Below are 21957 nucleotides of genomic sequence, written 5' to 3' on the forward strand. Positions count from 1 at the left end.
TTTCTAGTTGTGGAGTTGCTAGTGTTGGAGTTTCTAGTTGTGGAGTTTCAGGTTGTGGAGTTTCTAGTTGCAGAGATTCTAGTTGCGGAGTCTCTGGTTGTGGAAGTTCTAGTTATGGAGTTTCTAGTTGTGAAGTTTCTAGTCGTGGAGTTTTTAGTTGTGGAGTCTAGGGTTGTGGAGTTTAAAGTGGCGGAGTCTCAAGTTGTGGAATTTCTAGTTGTGGAGTTTTTAGCTGTCGAGCTTCTAGTCGTTGAGTTTCTAGTTTTGAAGTCTCTAGTTGTGGAGTCTCTAGTTATGGAGTCTCTAGTTTAGAACTTTCTAGTTGTAGAGTTTTTACTTGTGGAGTGTCTAGTTGTGGAGTTTCCAGTTGTGGAGTTTCCAGTTGTGGAGTTTCGAGTTGTGGAGTTTCTTGTTGTGGAGGTTTGAGTAGTGGAGTTTCTAGTTGCGGCGTCTCACGTTGTGGAGTTTGTAGTTGCGGAGTGTCTAGTTGTGGTGTTTCTAGCTGTGGAATTTCTTGTTGCGGAGTTTCTAAATGCGGAGTTTCTAGTTGCGGAGTTTCATAGTTGCAGAGTCTCTAGTTATGGAGTTTCTAGTTGTGGAGTGTCTAGTTGTGGAGTTTCAAGTTGTGGAGTTTCTAGTAGAGTTTCGAATTATGAAGTTTCTAGTTGTTGAGTTTCTAGTTTGAAGTCTCTAGTTGTAGATTCTCTAGTTGTGGAGTCTCTAGTTTAGGAGTTTCTGGTTGAAGAGTTTTTAGTTGTGGAGTGTCTAGTTGTGGAGTTTCCAGTTGTGGAGTTTCGAGTTGTGGAGTTTCGAGTTTTGGAGTTTGTAGTTGTGGAGTTTCGAGTTGTGGAGTCTCTAGTTATGGAGTTTCTAGTTGTGGAGCTTCCAGTTGTGGAGTATCTAGTTGTGGAGTTTCCAGATGTGAAGTATCTAGTTGTGGAGTTTCCAGTTGTGGAGTATCTAGTTGTGGAGTTTTGAGTTGTGGAGTTTCTAGTTGCGGAGTTTCTAGTTGCGGAGTTTTTAATAGCGGAGTTTCTAGTTGTGAAGTTTCAAGTTGCGGAGTCTCAAGTTGTGGAAATTCCAGTTGTGGAGTTTTTAGTTGTGGAGTTTCTAGTTGTTGAGTTTCTAGTTGTGAAGTCTCTAGTTGTGGAGTCTCTAGTTGTGGAGTTTCTAGTTGCAGAGTATCTAGTTGTGGAGCTTCCAGTTGCGCAGTTTCTAGTTGTGAAGTTGTGGAGTCTCTGGTTGTGGAGTTTTTAGTTGTGGAGTTTCTAGTTGTGGAGTTTCGAGTTGTGGAGTCTCTAGTTATGGAGTTTCTAGTTGTGGAGCTTCCAGTTGTGGAGTATCTAGTTGTGGAGTTTCCAGTTGTGAAGTATCTATTTGTGGAGTTTGTAGTTGTGGAGTTTCTAGTCGTGGAGATTCTAGTTGTGGAGTCTCTAGTTGCGGAGTTTCTAGTTGCGGAGTTTCTAGTTGTGGAGTTTCTGGTTGTGGAGTTTCTAGTTGAGGAGTTTCAAGTTGTGGAGTTTCTAGTTGTGGAGTCTCTAGTTGTGGAGTTTAAACTTGTGGAGTCCCTAGTTGTGGAGTTTCTAGTTGCTGAGTCTCAAGATGTGGAGTTTCTAGTTGTTGAGTTTTTAGTTGTGGAGTTTCTAGTTGTTGAGTTTCTAGTTTGAAGTCTCTAATTGTAGATTTTTTAGTTGTGGAGTCTCTAGTTTAGGAATTCCTAGTTGAAGAGTTTTTAGTTGTGGAGTGTCTAGTTGAAGAGTTTTTAGTTGTGGAGTGTCTAGTTGTGGAGTTTCTAGTTGCAGAGTCTCTAGTTGTGGAGTTTCAAGTTGTGGAGTCTCTAGTTGTGGAGTTTCTAGTTGCCGAGTTTTCAGTTGTGGAGTATCTAGTAGTGGAGTTTCTATTTGTGGAGTTTCTAGCTGCGGAGTTTCTAGTTGCAGAGTCTCTGGTTGTGGAGTTTCGAGTTTTGGAGTTTCTAGTGTTGGAGGTTTGAGTTGTGGAGTTTCTAGTTGTGGAGTTTCTAGTTGCGGAATCTCTAGCTGTGGAATTTCTAGTTGCGGAACCTAAAGTTGTGAGGTTTCAAGTGGTGGAGTCTCTAGTTGTGGAGTTTCTAGTTGTGGAGTTTCTAGTTGTGGAGTCTCTAGTTGTGTAGTTTCTAGCTGTGGAGTTTCCAGTGATGGAGTTTTAGTTGTGGAGTTTTTAGTTGTGGAGTTTCTGGTTGTGGAGTTTCTGGTTGTGGAGTTTCTAGTTGCGGAGTCTCTAGTTGTGGAGTTTCGATTTTTGGAGTTTCTAGTGTTGGAGTTTTGAGTTTAGGAGTTTCTAGGTGCGGAATCACTAGCTGTGGATTTTCTAGTTGCGGAACTTAAAGTTGTGAGGTTTCAAGTTGTGGAGTTTCAAGTTGTGGAGTTTCTAGTTGTGGATTTTCCAGTTGTCGAGTTTCTAGTTGCGGAGTTTCTAGTTGCGGAGTTTTTAATAGCGGAGTTTCTAGTTTTGAAGTTTCAAGTTGCGGAGTCTCAAGTTGTGGAGTTTCTGGTTGTGGAGTTTTTAGTTGTGGAGTTTTTAGTTGTTGAGTTTCTAGTTGTGAAGTCTAGTTTTGCAGTTTCTAGCTGTGGAGTTTCTAGATATGGAAATTCTAGTTGCCGAGTCTGTGTTTGTGGGGTTTGTAGTTGTGGAGTTTGTAGTTGTGGAGTTTCTAGTTGTGGAGTTTCTAGTTGCGGAGTTTCTAGTTGTAGATTTTCTAGTTGTGGAGTATCTAGTTGTGGATTTTCCAGTTGCCGAGTTTCCAGTTGTGGAGTATCTAGTAGTGGAGTTTCCAGTTGTGGAGTCCCTAGTTGTGGAGTTTCTAGTTGCGGAGTCTCTAGCTGTGGAGTTTCAAGTTGTGGAGTTTCTAGTTGTGGAGTCTCAAGTTGTGGAGTTTAAAGTTGTGGAGTTTCATGTTGTGGAGTCTCTAGTTGTGGAGTTTCTAGTTGCAGAGTATCTAGTTGTGCAGTTTACAGTTGTCGAGTTTCTGGTTGTGAAGTTGCGGAGTCTCTGGTTGTGGAGTTTTTAGTTCTGGAGTCTCTAGTTGTGGAGTTTCTAGTTGTGGAGTTTTTAGTTGTGGAGTATCTAGTTGTGGAGTTTCCAGTTGTGAAGTATCTAGTTGTGGAGTTTCCAGTTGTGGAGTATCTAGTTGTGGAGTTTTAAATTGTGGAGTTTGTAGTTGCGGAGTTTCTAGTTGCGGAGTATTTAATAGCGGAGTTTCTAGTTGTGAAGTTTCAAGTCGCGGAGTCTCAAGTTGTGAAGTTTCCAGTTGTGGAGTTTCGAGTTGTGGAGTTTCGAGTTTTGGAGTTTCTAGTTGTGGAATTTTGAGTTGTGGAGTTTCTAGTTGTGGAGTTTCTAGTTGCGGAATCTCTAGATGTGGATTTTCTAGTTGCGTAACTTAAGGTCGTGAGGTTTCAAGTTGTGGAGTTTCTAGTTTTCTAGTTGTGGAGTTTCTAGTTGTGGAGTTTCTAGTTGTGGAGTCTGTAGTTGTGTAGCTTCTAGCTGCGGAGTTTCTATTTGTCGAGTATCTAGCTGCGGAGTTTCTAGTTGCGGAGTCTCTAGTTGTGGAGCTTCTAGTTGTGGAGTTTCTAGTTGTGGAGTTTCCATTTGTGGAGTTATAGTTGTGGACTTTCTAGACATGAAATTTTTTGTAGTCGTGTCTCTATTTGTGGAGCTTGTAGTTGTGGAGTTTCTAGTTGTTGAGTTTCTAGTTGTGGAGTCTCTAGTTTTGCAGTTTATAGTTGTGGAGTTTCTAGATATGGAATTTCTAGTTGCCGAGTCTGTATTTGCGAAGTTTGAAGTTCTGGAGTTTCTAGTTGTGGAGTTTTTAGTTGTGGAGTTTCTAGTTGCGGAGTTTCTAGTTGCGGAGTTTCTAATTGTGGAGTTTCTGGTTGTGGAGTTTCTATTTGAGGAGTTTCAAGTGTTGAAGTTTGTAGTTGTGGAGTCTCTAGTTGCGGAGTTTCTAGTTGTGAAGTTTCTAGTTGTGGAGTTTCTAGTTTTCGAGTTTCTAGTTGTGGAGTTTCTAGTTGTTGAGTCTCCTGTTGCGGAGTTTCTAGTTGCGGAGTTTCTAGTTGGGGAGTTTCCAGTTGTGGAGTTTCTAGTTGTGGAGTTTCTAGTTGTGGAGTCTCAAGTTGTGGAGTTTAAACTTGTGGAGTTTCAAGTTGTGGAGTCTATAGTTGTGGAGTTTCTAGTTGTAGATTTTGAGTTGTGGAGTTTCTAGTTGTGGAGTTTCTAGTTGCGGAATCTCTAGCTGTGGATTTTCTAGTTGCGTAACTTAAGGTCGTGAGGTTTCAAGTTGTGGAGTTTCTAGTTTTCTAGTTGTGGAGTTTCTAGTTGTGGAGTTTCTAGTTGTGGAGTCTGTAGTTGTGTAGATTCTAGCTGCGGAGTTTCTATTTGTGGAGTATCTAGCTGCGGAGTTTCTAGTTGCAGAGTCTCTAGTTATGGAGTTTCTAGTTGTGGAGTTTCTAGTTGTGGAGTTTCCATTTGTGGAGTTATAGTTGTGGACTTTCTAGACATGAAATTTCTTGTAGTCGAGTCTCTATTTGTGGAGCTTGTAGTTGTGGAGTTTCTAGTTGTTGAGTTTCTAGTTGTGGAGTCTCTAGTTTTGCAGTTTCTAGTTGTGGAGTTTCTAGATATGGAATTTCTAGTTGCCGAGTCTGTATTTGTGAAGTTTGAAGTTCTGGAGTTTCCAGTTGTGGAGTTTCTAGTTGTGGAGTCTCTAGTTGCGGAGTTTCTAGTTGCGGAGTTTCTAATTGTGGAGTTTCTGGTTGTGGAGTTTCTATTTCATGAGTTTCAATTTGTGAAGTTTCTAGTTGTGGAGTCTCTAGTTGCGGAGTTTCTAGTTGTGAAGTTTCTAGTTGTGGAGTTTCTAGTTTTCGAGTTTCTAGTTGTGGAGTTTCTAGTTGTAGAGTCTCCTGTTGCGGAGTTTCTAGTTGCGGAGTTTCTAGTTGTGGAGTATCTAGTTGTGGATTTTCCAGTTGTGGAGTTTCTAGTTGTTCAGTTGCGGAGTATCTAGTTGTTGAGTTTCTAGTTGCAGAGTCTCTAGTTGCGGAGTTTCAAGTTGTGGAGTCTCTAGATGTGGAGTTTCTAGTTGTCGAGTTTCCAGTTGTGGAGTATCTAGTAGTGGAGTTTCGAGTTGTGGAGTTTCTAGTTGTGGAGTTTCTAGTTGTGGAGTTTCTAGTTGCGGAGTTTCTAGTTGCGAAGTTTCAAGTTGTGGAGTTTCAAGTTGCGGAGTCTCAAGCTGTGGACTTTCTAGTTGTGGAGTTTCCAGTTGTGGAGTTTCGAGTTGCGGAGTTTCTAGTTGCAGAGTCTCTAGTTGTGGAGTTTCTAGTTGCGGAGTTTCTAGTTGTAGATTTTCTAGTTGTGGAGTATCTAGTTGTGGATTTTCCAGTTGCCGAGTTTCCAGTTGTGGAGTATCTAGTAGTGGAGTTTCCAGTTGTGGAGTCCCTAGTTGTGGAGTTTCTAGTTGCGGAGTCTCAAGCTGTGGAGGTTCAAGTTGTGGAGTCTCTAGTTGTGGAGTCTCAAGTTGTGGAGTTTAAAGTTGTGGAGTTTCAAGTTGTGGAGTCTCTAGTTGTGGAGTTTCTAGTTGCAGAGTATCTAGTTGTGCAGTTTCCAGTTGTGGAGTTTCTAGTTGTGAAGTTGCGGAGTCTCTGGTTGTGGAGTTTTTAGTTCTGGAGTCTCTAGTTGTGGAGTTTCTAGTTGTGGAGTTTTTAGTTGTGGAGTATCTAGTTGTGGAGTTTCCAGTTGTGAAGTATCTAGTTGTGGAGTTTCCAGTTGTGGAGTATCTAGTTGTGGAGTTTTAAATTGTGCAGTTTCTAGTTGCGGAGTTTCTAGTTGCGGAGTTTTTAATAGCGGAGTTTCTAGTTGTGAAGTTTCAAGTTGCGGAGTCTCAAGTTGTGGAGTTTCAAGTTGTGGAGTTTTGAGTTGTGGAGTTTCTAGCTGTGGAGTTTCTAGATATGGAATTTCTAGTTGACGAGTCTGTATTTGTGGGGTTTGTAGTTGTGGAGTTTCTAGTTGTGGAGTTTCTAGTTGTGGAGTCTCTAGTTGCGGAGTTTCTAGTTGTAGATTTTCTAGTTGTGGAGTATCTAGTTGTGGATTTTCCAGTTGTGGAGTTTCTAGTTGTTGAGTTGCGGAGTTTCTAGTTGTTGAGTTTCTAGTTGCAGAGTCTCTAGTTGTGGAGTTTCAAGTTGTGGAGTCTCTGGATGTGGAGTTTCTAGTTGTCGAGTTTCCAGTTGTGGAGTATCTAGTAGTGGAGTTTCGAGTTGTGGAGTTTCTAGTTGTGGAGTTTCTAGTTGTGGAGTCCTTAGTGTTGGAGTTTCTAGTTGCGGAGTCTCTAGTTGTGGAGTTTCGAGTTGCGGAGTCTCAAACTGTAGAGTTTCTAGTTGTTGAGTTTTTAGTTGTGGAGTTTCCAGTTGTTGAGTTTCTAGTTTCAAGTCTCTAGTTGTAGATTCTCTAGTTGTGGAGTCTCTAGTTTAGGAGTTTCTAGTTGAAGAGTTTTTTGTGGTGGAGTGTCTAGTTGTGGAGTTTCCAGTAGTGGAGTTTCGAGTTGTGGAGTTTCTAGTTGCGGAGTCCCTAGTTGTGGATTTTCTAGTTGTGGAGTCTCAAGCTATGGAGTTTCTAGTTGTTGAGTTTTTAGTTGTGGAGTTTCTAGTGCTTGAGTTTCTAGTTTGAAGTCTCTAGTTGTAGATTCTCTAGTTGTGGAGTCTCTAGTTTAGGAATTTCTAGTTGAAGAGTTTTTAGTTGTGGAGTGTCTAGTTGTGGAGTTTCCAGTTGTGGAGTTTCGAGTTGTGGAGTTGCGGAGTCTCTAGTTGTGGAGTTTCTAGTTGCAGAGTCTCTAGTTGTGGTGTTTCAAGTTGTGGAGTCTCTAGTTGTGGAGTTTCTAGTTGCCGAGTTTCCAGTTGTGGAGTATCTAGTACTGGAGTTGCCGGTTGTGGAGTTTCCAGTTGTGGAGTTTCTAGTTGCGGAGTCCCTAGTTGTGGAGTTTCTAGTTGCGGAGTCTCAAGATGTGGAGTTTCTAGTTGTTGAGTTTTTAGTTGTGGAGTTTCTAGTTGTTGAGTTTCTAGTTTGAAGTCTCTAGTTGTAGATTTTTTAGTTGTGGAGTCTCTAGTTTAGGAATTTCTAGTTGAAGAGTTTTTAGTTGTGGAGTGTCTAGTTGTGGAGTTTCTAGTTGCAGAGTCTCTAGTTGTGGAGTTTCAAGTTGTGGAGTCGCTAGTTGTGGAGTTTCTAGTTGCCGAGTTTTCAGTTGTGAAGTATCTAGTAGTGGAGTTTCTATTTGTGGAGTTTCTAGATGCGGAGTTTCTAGTTGCAGAGTCTCTGGTTGTGGAGTTTCGAGTTTTGGAGTTTCTAGTGTTGGAAGTTTGAGTTGTGGAGTTTCTAGTTGTGGAGTTTCTAGTTGCGGAATCTCTAGCTGTGGATTTTATAGTTGCGGAACCTAAAGTTGTGAGGTTTCAAGTGGTGGAGTCTCTAGTTGTGGAGTTTCTTGTTGTGGAGTTTCTAGTTGTGGAGTCTCTAGTTGTGTAGTTTCTAGCTGCGGAGTTTCTAGTTGTAGAGTTTTTATTTGTGGAGTTTTTACTTGCGGAGTTTCTAGTTGCAGAGTCTCTGGTTGTGGAGTTTCTAGTTGCGAAGTCTCTAGTTCTGCAGTTTCTTGTTGTGGAGTTTCCAGTTGTGGAGTTTTTAGTTGTGGAGTTTCTAGTTGTGGAGTTTCTGGTTGTGGAGTTTCTGGTTGTGGAGTTTCTAGTTGCGGAGTCTCTAGTTGTGGAGTTTCGATTTTTGGAGTTTCTAGTGTTGGAGTTTTGAGTTTAGGAGTTTCTAGTTGCGGAATCTCTAGCTGTGGATTTTCTAGTTGCGGAACTTAAAGTTGTGAGGTTTCAAGTTGTGGAGTTTCAAGTTGTGGAGTTTCTAGTTGTGGAATTTCTAGTTGTGGAGTCTCTAGTTGTGTAGTTTCTAGCTGCAGAGTTTCTATTTGTGGAGTTTCTAGTTGCAGAGTCTCTGGTTGTGGAGTTTCTAGTTGCGGAGTATCTAGTTGTGGAGTTTCTAGTTGTGGAGTTTCTAGTTGTGGAGTTCCAAGTTGTAAAGTTTCTAGTTGGGGAGTTTCTAGTTGTGGAGTTTCTAGTTGTGGAGTCTCAAGTTGTGGAGTTTAAACTTGTGGAGTTTCAAGTTGTGGAGTCTATAGTTGTGGAGTTTCTAGTTGTGGATTTTCTAGTTGTGGAGTATATCGTTGTGGATTTTCCAGTTGTGGAGTTTCTAGTTGTGGAGTTGCGGAGTCTCTAGTTGTGGAGTTTCTAGTTGCAGAGTCTCTAGTTGTGGAGTTTGAAGTTGTGGAGTCTCTAGTTGTGGAGTTTCAAGTTGCCGAGTTTCCAGTTGTGGAGTATCTAGTAGTTGAGTTTCCAGTTGTGGAGTTTCTAGTTGTGGAGTTTCTAGTTGCGGAGTCCCTTGTTGTGGAGTTTCTAGTTGTGGAGTCTCTAGTTGTAGAGTTTCTAGTTGAGGAGTTTCTAGTTGTGGATTTTCCAGTTGTCGAGTTTCTAGTAGTGGAGTATCTAGTAGTGAAGTTTCCAGTTGTGGAGTTTCAAGTTGCGGAGTCTCAAGCTGTGGAGCTTCTAGTTGTTGAGTTTTAGTTGTGCAGTTTCTAGTTGTTGAGTTTCTAGTTTGAAGTCTCAGGTTGTGGAGTTTCAAGTTTAGGAGTTTCTAGTTGTAGAGTTTTTAGTTTTTGAGTCTCTAGTTGTGAAGTTTCAAGTTCTGGAGTTTCGAGTTGTGGAGTTTCGAATTGTGGAGTTTTGAGTTGTGGAGTTTCGAGTTGTGGAGTTTATAGTTGTGGAGTTTCTAGTTGCGGAATCTCTAGTTGTGCATTTTCTAGTTGCGAAACTTAAGGCTGTGAGGTTTCAAGTTGTGGAGTTTATAGTTGTGGAGTTTCTAGTTGTGGAGTTTCTAGTTGCGGAGTTTCTAGTTGTGGAGTTTCTAGCTGCGGAGTTTCTAGTTGCAAGGTCTCTAGATGTGTAATTTCTAGTTGTAGAGTTTCTAGTTGTGGAGGCTCTATTTGCGGAGTTTCTAGGTGTAGAGTTTCTAGTTGTGGAGTTTCTTGTTGTGGAGTTTTTAGTTGTGGAGTTTCAAGTTGTGGAGACTCTAGCTGTGGAGTTTCTAGTTGTGGAGTCTCTAGATGCGGAGTTTCTAGTTGTGGAGTTGCTAGTGTTGGAGTTTCTAGTTGTGGAGTTTCAGGTTGTGGAGTTTCTAGTTGCAGAGATTCTAGTTGCGGAGTCTCTGGTTGTGGAAGTTCTAGTTATGGAGTTTCTAGTTGTGGAGTTTCTAGTCGTGGAGTTTTTAGTTGTGGAGTCTAGGGTTGTGGAGTTTAAAGTGGCGGAGTCTCAAGTTGTGGAATTTCTAGTTGTGGAGTTTTTAGCTGTCGAGCTTCTAGTCGTTGAGTTTCTAATTTTGAAGTCTCTAGTTGTGGAGTCTCTAGTTATGGAGTCTCTAGTTTAGAACTTTCTAGTTGTAGAGTTTTTAGTTGTGGAGTGTCTAGTTGTGGAGTTTCCAGTTGTGGAGTTTCCAGTTGTGGAGTTTCGAGTTGTGGAGTTTCTTGTTGTGGAGGTTTGAGTAGTGGAGTTTCTAGTTGCGGCGTCTCAAGTTGTGGAGTTTGTAGTTGCGGAGTGTCTAGTTGTGGTGTTTCTAGCTGTGGAATGTCTTGTTGCGGAGTTTCTAAATGCGGAGCTTCTAGTTGCGGAGTTCCATAGTTGCAGTCTCTAGTTATGGAGTTTCTAGTTGTGGAGTGTCTAGTTGTGGAGTTTCAAGTTGTGGAGTTTCTAGGAGAGTTTCGAATTTTGAAGTTTCTAGTTGTTGAGTTTCTAGTTTGAAGACTCTAGTTGTAGATTCTCTAGTTGTGGAGTCTCTAGTTTAGGAGTTTCTAGTTGAAGAGTTTTTAGTTGTGGAGTGTCTAGTTGTGAAGTTTCCAGTTGTGGAGTTTCGAGTTGTGGAGTTTCGAGTTTTGGAGTTTCTAGTTGTGGAATTTTGAGTTGTGGAGTTTCTAGTTGTGGAGTTTCTAGTTGCGGAATCTCTAGATGTGGATTTTCTAGTTGCGTAACTTAAGGTCGTGAGGTTTCAAGTTGTGGAGTTTCTAGTTTTCTAGTTGTGGAGTTTCTAGTTGTGGAGTTTCTAGTTGTGGAGTCTGTAGTTGTGTAGTTTCTAGCTGCGGAGTTTCTATTTGTCGAGTATCTAGCTGCGGAGTTTCTAGTTGCGGAGTCTCTAGTTGTGGAGCTTCTAGTTGTGGAGTTTCTAGTTGTGGAGTTTCCATTTGTGGAGTTATAGTTGTGGACTTTCTAGACATGAAATTTTTTGTAGTCGTGTCTCTATTTGTGGAGCTTGTAGTTGTGGAGTTTCTAGTTGTTGAGTTTCTAGTTGTGGAGTCTCTAGTTTTGCAGTTTATAGTTGTGGAGTTTCTAGATATGGAATTTCTAGTTGCCGAGTCTGTATTTGCGAAGTTTGAAGTTCTGGAGTTTCTAGTTGTGGAGTTTCTAGTTGTGGAGTTTCTAGTTGCGGAGTTTCTAGTTGCGGAGTTTCTAATTGTGGAGTTTCTGGTTGTGGAGTTTCTATTTGAGGAGTTTCAAGTTGTGAAGTTTCTAGTTGTGGAGTCTCTAGTTGCGGAGTTTCTAGTTGTGAAGTTTCTAGTTGTTGAGTTTCTAGTTTTCGAGTTTCTAGTTGTGGAGTTTCTAGTTGTTGAGTCTCCTGTTGCGGAGTTTCTAGTTGCGGAGTTTCTAGTTGGGGAGTTTCCAGTTGTGGAGTTTCTAGTTGTGGAGTTTCTAGTTGTGGAGTCTCAAGTTGTGAAGTTTAAACTTGTGGAGTTTCAAGTTGTGGAGTCTATAGTTGTGGAGTTTCTAGTTGTAGATTTTCTAGTTGTGGAGTATCTAGTTGTGGATTTTCCAGTTGTGGAGTTTCTAATTGTTCAGTTGCGGAGTATCTAGTTGTTGAGTTTCAAGTTGCAGAGTCTCTAGTTGTGGATTTTCAAGTTGTGGTGTCTCTAGATGTGGAGTTTCTAGTTGTCGAGTTTCCAGTTGTGGAGTATCTAGTAGTGGAGTTTCGAGTTGTGGAGTTTCTAGTTGTGGAGTTTCTAGTTGCGGAGTTTCTAGTTGCGAAGTTTCAAGTTGTGGAGTTTCAAGTTGCGGAGTCTCAAGCTGTGGAGTGTCTAGTTGTGGAGTTTCCAGTTGTGGAGTTTCAAGTTGTGGAGTTTCTAGTTGCAGAGTCTCTAGTTGTGGAGTTTCAAGTTGTGGAGTCTCTAGTTGTGGAGTTTCTAGTTGCCGAGTTTCCAGTTGTGGAGTATCTAACAGTGGAGTTTCCAGTTGTGGAGTTTCTAGTTGTGGAGTTTATAGTTGCGGAGTCCCTAGTTGTGGAGTTTCTAGTTGCGGAGTCTCAAGCTGCGGAGTTTCAAGTTGTGGAGTTTCTAGTTGTGGAGTCTCAAGTTGTGGAGTTTCAAGTTGTGAAGTTTCAAGTTGTGGAGTCTCTAGTTGTGGAGTTTCTAGTTGCAGAGTATCTAGTTGTGGAGCTTCCAGTTGTGCAGTTTCTAGTTGTGAAGTTGTGGAGTCTCTGGTTGTGGAGTTTTTAGTTGTGGAGTTTCTAGTTGTGGAGTTTCGAGTTGTGGAGTCTCTAGTTATGGAGTTTCTAGTTGTGGAGCTTCCAGTTGTGGAGTATCTAGTTGTGGAGTTTCCAGTTGTGAAGTATCTAGTTGTGGAGTTTCCAGTTGTGGAGTATCTAGTTGTGGAGTTTTGAGTTGTGGAGTTTCTAGTTGCGGAGTTTCTAGTTGCGGAGTTTTTAATAGCGGAGTTTCTAGTGGTGAAGTTTCAAGTTGCGGAGTCTCAAGTTGTGGAAATTCCAGTTGTGGAGTTTTTAGTTGTGGAGTTTCTTGTTGTGGAGTTTCTAGTTGTGGAGTCTCTAGTTGTGTAGTTTCTAGCTGCGGAGTTTCTAGTTGCAGAGTTTTTATTTGTGGAGTTTTTACTTGCGGAGTTTCTAGTTGCAGAGTCTCTGGTTGTGGAGTTTCTAGTTGCGAAGTCTCTAGTTGTGCAGTTTCTTGTTGTGGAGTTTTCAGTTGTGGAGTTTTTAGTTGTGGAGTTTCTAGTTGTGGAGTTTCTGGTTGTGGAGTTTCTGGTTGTGGAGTTTCTAGTTGCGGAGTCTCTAGTTGTGGAGTTTCGATTTTTGGAGTTTCTAGTGTTGGAGTTTTGAGTTTAGGAGTTTCTAGTTGCGGAATCTCTAGCTGTGGATTTTCTAGTTGCGGAACTTAAAGTTGTGAGGTTTCAAGTTGTGGAGTTTAAAGTTGTGGAGTTTCTAGTTGTGGAATTTCTAGTTGTGGAGTCTCTAGTTGTGTAGTTTCTAGCTGCAGAGTTTCTATTTGTGGAGTTTCTAGTTGCGGAGTTTCTAGTTGCAGAGTCTCTGGTTGTGGAGTTTCTAGTTGCGGAGTCTCTAGTTGTGGAGTTTCTAGTTGTGGAGTTTCTAGTTGTGGAGTTCCAAGTTGTAAAGTTTCTAGTTGGGGAGTTTCTAGTTGTGGAGTTTCTAGTTGTGGAGTCTCAAGTTGTGGAGTTTAAACTTGTGGAGTTTCAAGTTGTGGAGTCTATAGTTGTGGAGTTTCTAGTTGTGGATTTTCTAGTTGTGGAGTATATCGTTGTGGATTTTCCAGTTGTGGAGTTTCTAGTTGTGGAGTTGCGGAGTCTCTAGTTGTGGAGTTTCTAGTTGCAGAGTCTCTAGTTGTGGAGTTTGAAGTTGTGGAGTCTCTAGTTGTGGAGTTTCTAGTTGCCGAGTTTCCAGTTGTGGAGTATCTAGTAGTGGAGTTTCCAGTTGTGGAGTTTCTAGTTGTGGAGTTTCTAGTTGCGGAGTCCCTTGTTGTGGAGTTTCTAGTTGTGGAGTCTCTAGTTGTAGAGTTTCTTGTTGAGGAGTTTCTAGTTGTGGATTTTCCAGTTGTCGAGTTTCTAGTAGTGGAGTATCTAGTAGTGAAGTTTCCAGTTGTGGAGTTTCAAGTTGCGGAGTCTCAAGCTGTGGAGCTTCTAGTTGTTGAGTTTTAGTTGTGCAGTTTCTAGTTGTTGAGTTTCTAGTTTGAAGTCTCAGGTTGTGGAGTTTCAAGTTTAGGAGTTTCTAGTTGTAGAGTTTTTAGTTTTTGAGTCTCTACTTGTGAAGTTTCAAGTTCTGGAGTTTCGAGTTGTGGAGTTTCGAATTGTGGAGTTTTGAGTTGTGGAGTTTCGAGTTGTGGAGTTTATAGTTGTGGAGTTTCTAGTTGCGGAATCTCTAGTTGTGCATTTTCTAGTTGCGAAACTTAAGGCTGTGAGGTTTCAAGTTGTGGAGTTTATAGTTGTGGAGTTTCTAGTTGTGGAGTTTCTAGTTGCGGAGTTTCTAGTTGTGGAGTTTCTAGCTGCGGAGTTTCTAGTTGCAAGGTCTCTAGATGTGTAATTTCTAGTTGTAGAGTTTCTAGTTGTGGAGGCTCTATATGCGGAGTTTCTAGGTGTGGAGTTTCTAGTTGTGGAGTTTCTTGTTGTGGAGTTTTTAGTTGTGGAGTTTCAAGTTGTGGAGACTCTAGCTGTGGAGTTTCTAGTTGTGGAGTCTCTAGATGCGGAGTTTCTAGTTGTGGAGTTGCTAGTGTTGGAGTTTCTAGTTGTGGAGTTTCAGGTTGTGGAGTTTCTAGTTGCAGAGATTCTAGTTGCGGAGTCTCTGGTTGTGGAAGTTCTAGTTATGGAGTTTCTAGTTGTGGAGTTTCTAGTCGTGGAGTTTTTAGTTGTGGAGTCTAGGGTTGTGGAGTTTAAAGTGGCGGAGTCTCAAGTTGTGGAATTTCTAGTTGTGGAGTTTTTAGCTGTCGAGCTTCTAGTCGTTGAGTTTCTAGTTTTGAAGTCTCTAGTTGTGGAGTCTCTAGTTATGGAGTCTCTAGTTTAGAACTTTCTAGTTGTAGAGTTTTTAGTTGTGGAGTGTCTAGTTGTGGAGTTTCCAGTTGTGGAGTTTCGAGTTGTGGAGTTTCGAGTTGTGGAGTTTCTTGTTGTGGAGGTTTGAGTAGTGGAGTTTCTAGTTGCGGCGTCTCAAGTTGTGGAGTTTGTAGTTGCGGAGTGTCTAGTTGTGGTGTTTCTAGCTGTGGAATTTCTTGTTGCGGAGTTTCTAAATGCGGAGCTTCTAGTTGCGGAGTTCCATAGTTGCAGTCTCTAGTTATGAAGTTTCTAGTTGTGGAGTGTCTAGTTGTGGAGTTTCAAGTTGTGGAGTTTCTAGGAGAGTTTCGAATTTTGAAGTTTCCAGTTGTTGAGTTTCTAGTTTGAAGTCTCTAGTTGTAGATTCTCTAGTTGTGGAGTTTCTAGTTTAGGAGTTTCTAGTTGAAGAGTTTTTAGTTGTGGAGTGTCTAGTTGTGAAGTTTCCAGTTGTGGAGTTTCGAGTTGTGGAGTTTCGAGTTTTGGAGTTTCTAGTTGTGGAATTTTGAGTTGTGGAGTTTCTAGTTGTGGAGTTTCTAGTTGCGGAATCTCTAGATGTGGATTTTCTAGTTGCGTAACTTAAGGTCGTGAGGTTTCAAGTTGTGGAGTTTCTAGTTTTCTAGTTGTGGAGTTTCTAGTTGTGGAGTTTCTAGTTGTGGAGTCTGTAGTTGTGTAGTTTCTAGCTGCGGAGTTTCTATTTGTCGAGTATCTAGCTGCGGAGTTTCTAGTTGCGGAGTCTCTAGTTGTGGAGCTTCTAGTTGTGGAGTTTCTAGTTGTGGAGTTTCCATTTGTGGAGTTATAGTTGTGGACTTTCTAGACATGAAATTTCTTGTAGTCGTGTCTCTATTTGTGGAGCTTGTAGTTGTGGAGTTTCTAGTTGTTGAGTTTCTAGTTGTGGAGTCTCTAGTTTTGCAGTTTATAGTTGTGGAGTTTCTAGATATGGAATTTCTAGTTGCCGAGTCTGTATTTGTGAAGTTTGAAGTTCTGGAGTTTCTAGTTGTGGAGTTTCTAGTTGTGGAGTTTCTAGTTGCGGAGTTTCTAGTTGCGGAGTTTCTAATTGTGGAGTTTCTGGTTGTGGAGTTTCTATTTGAGGAGTTTCAAGTTGTGAAGTTTCTAGTTGTGGAGTCTCTAGTTGCGGAGTTTCTAGTTGTGAAGTTTCTAGTTGTGGAGTTTCTAGTTTTCGAGTTTCTAGTTGTGGAGTTTCTAGTTGTTGAGTCTCCTGTTGCGGAGTTTCTAGTTGCGGAGTTCCTAGTTGGGGAGTTTCCAGTTGAGGAGTTTCTAGTTGTGGAGTTTCTAGTTGTGGAGTCTCAAGTTGTGGAGTTTAAACTTGTGGAGTTTCAAGTTGTGGAGTCTATAGTTGTGGAGTTTCTAGTTGTAGATTTTCTAGTTGTGGAGTATCTAGTTGTGGATTTTCCAGTTGTGGAGTTTCTAGTTGTTCAGTTGCGGAGTATCTAGTTGTTGAGTTTCAAGTTGCAGAGTCTCTAGTTGTGGATTTTCAAGTTGTGGTGTCTCTAGATGTGGAGTTTCTAGTTGTCGAGTTTCCAGTTGTGGAGTATCTAGTAGTGGAGTTTCGAGTTGTGGAGTTTCTAGTTGTGGAGTTTCTAGTTGCGGAGTTTCTAGTTGCGAAGTTTCAAGTTGTGGAGTTTCAAGTTGCGGAGTCTCAAGCTGTGGAGTGTCTAGTTGTGGAGTTTCCAGTTGTGGAGTTTCAAGTTGTGGAGTTTCTAGTTGCAGAGTCTCTAGTTGTGGAGTTTCAAGTTGTGGAGTCTCTAGTTGTGGAGTTTCTAGTTGCCGAGTTTCCAGTTTTGGAGTATCTAACAGTGGAGTTTCCAGTTGTGGAGTTTCTAGTTGTGGAGTTTATAGTTGCGGAGTCCCTAGTTGTGGAGTTTCTAGTTGCGGAGTCTCAAGCTGCGGAGTTTCAAGTTGTGGAGTTTCTAGTTGTGGAGTCTCAAGTTGTGGAGTTTCAAGTTGTGAAGTTTCAAGTTGTGGAGTCTCTAGTTGTGGAGTTTCTAGTTGCAGAGTATCTAGTTGTGGAGCTTCAAGTTGTGCAGTTTCTAGTTGTGAAGTTGTGGAGTCTCTGGTTGTGGAGTTTTTAGTTGTGGAGTTTCTAGTTGTGGAGTTTCTAGTTGTGGAGCTTCCAGTTGTGGAGTATCTAGTTGTGGAGTTTCCAGTTGTGAAGTATCTAGTTGTGGAGTTTCCAGTTGTGGAGTATCTAGTTGTGGAGTTTTGAGTTGTGGAGTTTCTAGTTGCGGAGTTTCTAGTTGCGGAGTTTTTAATAGCGGAGTTTCTAGTTGTGAAGTTTCAAGTTGCGGAGTCTCAAGTTGTGGAAATTCCAGTTGTGGAGTTTTTAGTTGTGGAGTTTCTTGTTGTGGAGTTTCTAGTTGTGGAGTCTCTAGTTGTGTAGTTTCTAGCTGCGGAGTTTCTAGTTGCAGAGTTTTTATTTGTGGAGTTTTTACTTGCGGAGTTTCTAGTTGCAGAGTCTCTGGTTGTGGAGTTTCTAGTTGCGAAGTCTCTAGTTGTGCAGTTTCTTGTTGTGGAGTTTCCAGTTGTGGAGTTTTTAGTTGTGGAGTTTCTAGTTGTGGAGTTTCTGGTTGTGGAGTTTCTGGTTGTGGAGTTTCTAGTTGCGGATTCTCTAGTTGTGGAGTTTCGATTTTTGGAGTTTCTAGTGTTGGAGTTTTGAGTTTAGGAGTTTCTAGTTGCGGAATCTCTTGCTGTGGATTTTCTAGTTGCGGAACTTAAAGTTGTGAGGTTTCAAGTTGTGGAGTTTCAAGTTGTGGAGTTTCTAGTTGTGGAATTTCTAGTTGTGGAGTCTCTAGTTGTGTAGTTTCTAGCTGCAGAGTTTCTATTTGTGGAGTTTCTAGTTGCGGAGTTTCTAGTTGCAGAGTCTCTGGTTGTGGAGTTTCTAGTTGCGGAGTCTCTAGTTGTGGAGTTTCTAGTTGTGGAGTTTCTAGTTGTGGAGTTCCAAGTTGTAAAGTTTCTAGTTGGGGAGTTTCTAGTTGTGGAGTTTCTAGTTGTGGAGTCTCAAGTTGTGGAGTTTAAACTTGTGGAGTTTCAAGTTGTGGAGTCTATAGTTGTGGAGTTTCTAGTTGTGGATTTTCTAGTTGTGGAGTATATCGTTGTGGATTTTCCAGTTGTGGAGTTTCTAGTTGTGGAGTTGCGGAGTCTCTAGTTGTGGAGTTTCTAGTTGCAGAGTCTCTAGTTGTGGAGTTTGAAGTTGTGGAGTCTCTAGTTGTGGAGTTTCTAGTTGCCGAGTTTCCAGTTGTGGAGTATCTAGTAGTGGAGTTTCCAGTTGTGGAGTTTCTAGTTGTGGAGTTTCTAGTTGCGGAGTCCCTTGTTGTGGAGTTTCTAGTTGTGGAGTCTCTAGTTGTAGAGTTTCTAGTTGAGGAGTTTCTAGTTGTGGATTTTCCACTTGTCGAGTTTCTAGTAGTGGAGTATCTAGTAGTGAAGTTTCCAGTTGTGGAGTTTCAAGTTGCGGAGTCTCAAGCTGTGGAGCTTCTAGTTGTTGAGTTTTAGTTGTGCAGTTTCTAGTTGTTGAGTTTCTAGTTTGAAGTCTCAGGTTGTGGAGTTTCAAGTTTAGGAGTTTCTAGTTGTAGAGTTTTTAGTTTTTGAGTCTCTAGTTGTGAAGTTTCAAGTTCTGGAGTTTCGAGTTGTGGAGTTTCGAATTGTGGAGTTTTGAGTTGTGGAGTTTCGAGTTGTGGAGTTTATAGTTGTGGAGTTTCTAGTTGCGGAATCTCTAGTTGTGCATTTTCTAGTTGCGAAATTTAAGGCTGTGAGGTTTCAAGTTGTGGAGTTTATAGTTGTGGAGTTTCTAGTTGTGGAGTTTCTAGTTGCGGAGTTTCTAGTTGTGGAGTTTCTAGCTGCGGAGTTTCTAGTTGCAAGGTCTCTAGATGTGTAATTTCTAGTTGTAGAGTTTCTAGTTGTGGAGGCTCTATTTGCGGAGTTTCTAGGTGTGGAGTTTCTAGTTGTGGAGTTTCTTGTTGTGGAGTTTTTAGTTGTGGAGTTTCAAGTTGTGGAGACTCTAGCTGTGGAGTTTCTAGTTGTGGAGTCTCTAGATGCGGAGTTTCTAGTTGTGGAGTTGCTAGTGTTGGAGTTTCTAGTTGTGGAGTTTCAGGTTGTGGAGTTTCTAGTTGCAGAGATTCTAGTTGCGGAGTCTCTGGTTGTGGAAGTTCTAGTTATGGAGTTTCTAGTTGTGGAGTTTCTAGTCGTGGAGTTTTTAGTTGTGGAGTCTAGGGTTGTGGAGTTTAAAGTGGCGGAGTCTCAAGTTGTGGAATTTCTAGTTGTGGAGTTTTTAGCTGTCGAGCTTCTAGTCGTTGAGTTTCTAGTTTTGAAGTCTCTAGTTGTGGAGTCTCTAGTTATGGAGTCTCTAGTTTAGAACTTTCTAGTTGTAGAGTTTTTAGTTGTGGAGTGTCTAGTTGTGGAGTTTCCAGTTGTGGAGTTTCCAGTTGTGGAGTTTCGAGTTGTGGAGTTTCTTGTTGTGGAGGTTTGAGTAGTGGAGTTTCTAGTTGCGGCGTCTCACGTTGTGGAGTTTGTAGTTGCGGAGTGTCTAGTTGTGGTGTTTCTAGCTGTGGAATTTCTTGTTGCGGAGTTTCTAAATGCGGAGTTTCTAGTTGCGGAGTTTCATAGTTGCAGAGTCTCTAGTTATGGAGTTTCTAGTTGTGGAGTGTCTAGTTGTGGAGTTTCAAGTTGTGGAGTTTCTAGTAGAGTTTCGAATTATGAAGTTTCTAGTTGTTGAGTTTCTAGTTTGAAGTCTCTAGTTGTAGATTCTCTAGTTGTGGAGTCTCTAGTTTAGGAGTTTCTGGTTGAAGAGTTTTTAGTTGTGGAGTGTCTAGTTGTGGAGTTTCCAGTTGTGGAGTTTCGAGTTGTGGAGTTTCGAGTTTTGGAGTTTGTAGTTGTGGAGTTTCGAGTTGTGGAGTCTCTAGTTATGGAGTTTCTAGTTGTGGAGCTTCCAGTTGTGGAGTATCTAGTTGTGGAGTTTCCAGTTGTGAAGTATCTAGTTGTGGAGTTTCCAGTTGTGGAGTATCTAGTTGTGGAGTTTTGAGTTGTGGAGTTTCTAGTTGCGGAGTTTCTAGTTGCGGAGTTTTTAATAGCGGAGTTTCTAGTTGTGAAGTTTCAAGTTGCGGAGTCTCAAGTTGTGGAAATTCCAGTTGTGGAGTTTTTAGTTGTGGAGTTTCTAGTTGTTGAGTTTCTAGTTGTGAAGTCTCTAGTTGTGGAGTCTCTAGTTGTGGAGTTTCTAGTTGCAGAGTATCTAGTTGTGGAGCTTCCAGTTGCGCAGTTTCTAGTTGTGAAGTTGTGGAGTCTCTGGTTGTGGAGTTTTTAGTTGTGGAGTTTCTAGTTGTGGAGTTTCGAGTTGTGGAGTCTCTAGTTATGGAGTTTCTAGTTGTGGAGCTTCCAGTTGTGGAGTATCTAGTTGTGGAGTTTCCAGTTGTGAAGTATCTATTTGTGGAGTTTGTAGTTGTGGAGTTTCTAGTCGTTGAGATTCTAGTTGTGGAGTCTCTAGTTGCGGAGTTTCTAGTTGCGGAGTTTCTAGTTGTGGAGTTTCTGGTTGTGGAGTTTCTAGTTGAGGAGTTTCAAGTTGTGGAGTTTCTAGTTGTGGAGTCTCTAGTTGTGGAGTTTAAACTTGTGGAGTCCCTAGTTGTGGAGTTTCTAGTTGCTGAGTCTCAAGATGTGGAGTTTCTAGTTGTTGAGTTTTTAGTTGTGGAGTTTCTAGTTGTTGAGTTTCTAGTTTGAAGTCTCTAATTGTAGATTTTTTAGTTGTGGAGTCTCTAGTTTAGGAATTCCTAGTTGAAGAGTTTTTAGTTGTGGAGTGTCTAGTTGAAGAGTTTTTAGTTGTGGAGTGTCTAGTTGTGGAGTTTCTAGTTGCAGAGTCTCTAGTTGTGGAGTTTCAAGTTGTGGAGTCTCTAGTTGTGGAGTTTCTAGTTGCCGAGTTTTCAGTTGTGGAGTATCTAGTAGTGGAGTTTCTATTTGTGGAGTTTCTAGCTGCGGAGTTTCTAGTTGCAGAGTCTCTGGTTGTGGAGTTTCGAGTTTTGGAGTTTCTAGTGTTGGAGGTTTGAGTTGTGGAGTTTCTAGTTGTGGAGTTTCTAGTTGCGGAATCTCTAGCTGTGGAATTTCTAGTTGCGGAACCTAAAGTTGTGAGGTTTCAAGTGGTGGAGTCTCTAGTTGTGGAGTTTCTAGTTGTGGAGTTTCTAGTTGTGGAGTCTCTAGTTGTGTAGTTTCTAGCTGCGGAGTTTCCAGTGATGGAGTTTTAGTTGTGGAGTTTTTAGTTGTGGAGTTTCTGGTTGTGGAGTTTCTGGTTGTGGAGTTTCTAGTTGCGGAGTCTCTAGTTGTGGAGTTTCGATTTTTGGAGTTTCTAGTGTTGGAGTTTTGAGTTTAGGAGTTTCTAGGTGCGGAATCACTAGCTGTGGATTTTCTAGTTGCGGAACTTAAAGTTGTGAGGTTTCAAGTTGTGGAGTTTCAAGTTGTGGAGTTTCTAGTTGTGGATTTTCCAGTTGTCGAGTTTCTAGTTGCGGAGTTTCTAGTTGCGGAGTTTTTAATAGCGGAGTTTCTAGTTTTGAAGTTTCAAGTTGCGGAGTCTCAAGTTGTGGAGTTTCGGGTTGTGGAGTTTTTAGTTGTGGAGTTTTTAGTTGTTGAGTTTCTAGTTGTGAAGTCTAGTTTTGCAGTTTCTAGCTGTGGAGTTTCTAGATATGGAAATTCTAGTTGCCGAGTCTGTGTTTGTGGGGTTTGTAGTTGTGGAGTTTGTAGTTGTGGAGTTTCTAGTTGTGGAGTTTCTAGTTGCAGAGTTTCTAGTTGTAGATTTTCTAGTTGTGGAGTATCTAGTTGTGGATTTTCCAGTTGCCGAGTTTCCAGTTGTGGAGTATCTAGTAGTGGAGTTTCCAGTTGTGGAGTCCCTAGTTGTGGAGTTTCTAGTTGCGGAGTCTCTAGCTGTGGAGTTTCAAGTTGTGGAGTTTCTAGTTGTGGAGTCTCAAGTTGTGGAGTTTAAAGTTGTGGAGTTTCATGATGTGGAGTCTCTAGTTGTGGAGTTTCTAGTTGCAGAGTATCTAGTTGTGCAGTTTACAGTTGTGGAGTTTCTAGTTGTGAAGTTGCGGAGTCTCTGGTTGTGGAGTTTTTAGTTCTGGAGTCTCTAGTTGTGGAGTTTCTAGTTGTGGAGTTTTTAGTTGTGGAGTATCTAGTTGTGGAGTTTCCAGTTGTGAAGTATCTAGTTGTGGAGTTTCCAGTTGTGGAGTATCTAGTTGTGGAGTTTTAAATTGTGGAGTTTGTAGTTGCGGAGTTTCTAGTTGCGGAGTTTTTAATAGCGGAGTTTCTAGTTGTGAAGTTTCAAGTCGCGGAGTCTCAAGTTGTGAAGTTTCCAGTTGTGGAGTTTCGAGTTGTGGAGTTTCGAGTTTTGGAGTTTCTAGTTGTGGAATTTTGAGTTGTGGAGTTTCTAGTTGTGGAGTTTCTAGTTGCGGAATCTCTAGATGTGGATTTTCTAGTTGCGTAACTTAAGGTCGTGAGGTTTCAAGTTGTGGAGTTTCTAGTTTTCTAGTTGTGGAGTTTCTAGTTGTGGAGTTTCTAGTTGTGGAGTCCGTAGTTGTGTAGTTTCTAGCTGCGGAGTTTCTATTTGTCGAGTATCTAGCTGCGGAGTTTCTAGTTGCGGAGTCTCTAGTTGTGGAGCTTCTAGTTGTGGAGTTTCTAGTTGTGGAGTTTCCATTTGTGGAGTTATAGTTGTGGACTTTCTAGACATGAAATTTTTTGTAGTCGTGTCTCTATTTGTGGAGCTTGTAGTTGTGGAGTTTCTAGTTGTTGAGTTTCTAGTTGTGGAGTCTCTAGTTTTGCAGTTTATAGTTGTGGAGTTTCTAGATATGGAATTTCTAGTTGCCGAGTCTGTATTTGCGAAGTTTGAAGTTCTGGAGTTTCTAGTTGTGGAGTTTCTAGTTGTGGAGTTTCTAGTTGCGGAGTTTCTAGTTGCGGAGTTTCTAATTGTGGAGTTTCTGGTTGTGGAGTTTCTATTTGAGGAGTTTCAAGTGTTGAAGTTTGTAGTTGTGGAGTCTCTAGTTGC

This window comes from Rhipicephalus microplus, unplaced genomic scaffold (genome assembly GCF_043290135.1).
Source record: "Rhipicephalus microplus isolate Deutch F79 unplaced genomic scaffold, USDA_Rmic scaffold_40, whole genome shotgun sequence".
Taxonomy (NCBI): Eukaryota; Metazoa; Arthropoda; class Arachnida; order Ixodida; family Ixodidae; genus Rhipicephalus; species Rhipicephalus microplus.